Source organism: Perkinsus marinus, assembly GCF_000006405.1.
Source record: "Perkinsus marinus ATCC 50983 genomic scaffold scf_1104296975954, whole genome shotgun sequence".
In the NCBI taxonomy this organism is placed as follows: domain Eukaryota; phylum Perkinsozoa; order Perkinsida; family Perkinsidae; genus Perkinsus; species Perkinsus marinus.
The window spans coordinates 1-2,133 of NW_003200591.1; the positions used below are offsets into that span (position 1 = coordinate 1).

At 48.9% G+C, this 2,133-nt stretch overlaps 3 non-coding genes across 3 annotated transcripts; all 3 read right to left on the minus strand.

The window, feature by feature from the left end:
- Nucleotides 1–552: 552 nt before the first annotated feature.
- Pmar_PMAR011239 lies at nt 553–624 on the minus strand. Its single transcript has one exon. It is a non-coding gene; the product is annotated as a tRNA-Arg (tRNA).
- A 293-nt stretch (nt 625–917) lies between these two features.
- Pmar_PMAR011240 lies at nt 918–990 on the minus strand. The gene has a single exon. It is a non-coding gene; the product is annotated as a tRNA-Arg (tRNA).
- Nucleotides 991–1,291: 301 nt separating this feature from the next.
- Pmar_PMAR011241 lies at nt 1,292–1,361 on the minus strand. Its single transcript has one exon. It is a non-coding gene; the product is annotated as a tRNA-Arg (tRNA).
- Nucleotides 1,362–2,133: the final 772 nt, after the last annotated feature.

Here is a 2,133-nt window from a genome sequence, read left to right on the forward strand (position 1 = left end):
GAGGGGCCCCCATTACATAGTGTTCTAAATGAGGTCAATTCATTGGAGATCGTTCGTTGGCAGACCAACAATCTTCTTGTATCCTTAGCCTCAGCATGTATCCCGACGAGTCACAAGGGTATACAATCAACATCGACATCTGTACGGCCAGTGGCATCCGTATATGGGCGCTTTCCGGCGTAAAGACGATCTCGATGGGACTCGAACCTACACTCTTTAGTTCCGTAGACCACCGCCTTATCCATTAGGCCACGAGACTAATGAGTTTGAGATTTGTCCCACCATCTCTGCGCCCCATTGACTTCATGGCACACATGGTTTCCCATCCGACACGCTGAATAGGTCGCAAAACTCTCGCTCCTCATAGAGGGGCCTCCATTACATAGTGTTCTTAAAGGGGTCAATTCATTGGAGATCGCTTGGTGGCAGACCAACAATCTTCTTGTACCGTTAGCTTCAGCATGTATTCCGACGAGTCACAAGGGTATACAATCAACACCAACATCTGTACGGCCAGTGGCATCCGTATATGGGCGCTTTCCGGCGTAAAAACGATCTCGATGGGACTCGAACCCATAATCTTTGGTTCCGTAGACCAACGCCTCATCCATTAGGCCACAGACTAATGATTTTGAGATTTGTCCCACCATCTCTGCGCCCCATTGACTTCATGGCACACATGGTTTCCCATCCGACACGCTGAATAGATCGCAAAACTCTCGCTCCTCATAGAGGGGCCTCCATTACATAGTGTTCTTAAAGGGGTCAATTCATTGGAGATCGCTTGGTGGCAGACCAACAATCTTCTTGTACCGTTAGCTTCAGCATGTATTCCGACGAGTCACAAGGGTGTACAATCAACATCGACATCTGTACGGCCAGTGGCATCCGTATAAGCGCACTTTTCGACTTGAAGACGATCTCGGTGGGACTCGAACCCACAATCTTTGGTTCCGAAGACCAACGCCTTATCCATTAGGCCACGAGACCAACGAGTTTGAGATTTATCCCACTATCTCGTCACTATGCGCAACACTGACTTAACGGCACACATGAGTTCGCATCCGACACGCTGAATAGATCACAAAACTCTTGCTCCTCATAGAGGGGCCCCCATTACATAGTGTTCTTAAAGGGGTCAATTCATTGGAGATCGCTTGGTGGCAGACCAACAATCTTCTTGTACCGTTAGCTTCGGCATGTATTCCGACGAGTCACAAGGGTATACAATCAACACCAACATCTGTACGGCCAGTGGCATCCGTATATGGGCGCTTTCCGGCGTAAAGACGATCTCGATGGGACTCGAACCCACAATCTTTGGTTCCGAAGACCAACGCCTTATCCATTAGGCCAGAGATTATGGGATACTCTCATCTGCCACAGAGAGTCAACTCGGTGCTCTCTGAGCCAGAGCCTCTGGCCTATGACCCGCGCTTGACTACTCATGCCTCCCAAACCAACTTAAACCGGATGCGGGCGGGTGGGTTCAGGAAAGTCCCCATTAACTAAATGGTAACTGGATATTAATCGATCAAACACCCCCCAACCACATCACAAACCATTCGCTCGTTTGTTGACCTAGCCCAATAAATTGACCTTCATTCAACTTCACTCGCTCGCTGGTTTACCCTGAACACTCTACCATACTATTGTCGAATGTCTGTTGTCCAATAACATCCATTCATTTAGTTAGTTGGGAGTAGTGGGTAGTGGGGCGAAAGCATGATACGTTGCTACAGAACTAGTGAGATCCGAAAGTCTCAACCTCGAAGTTCTGTCGAAAAATTCTCCGAAACTTGCAACGCTGGATGCTTCGCTCCGCATAAGTAGCAGCGAGATTATGGGATACTCTCATCTGCCACAGAGAGTCAACTCGGTGCTCTCTGGGCCAGAGCCTCTGGCCTATGACCCTCGCTTGACTACTCATGCCTCCCCATACACTACCCCCTACGATCAACAGCTAAATTTGACTGCCACATAACTGTCTGTGTTTCTTGCACCCTTTACTCATTTCCTCACACTTTCTTGGTCAACCGTCAATTTTGGGATGAACCCCCCCGAGTGTCCGACGGAGACTGTCCCGAGACTCGTTCGTTACCGCTCGACCGATGGGACTTATCGTGTTTGTAA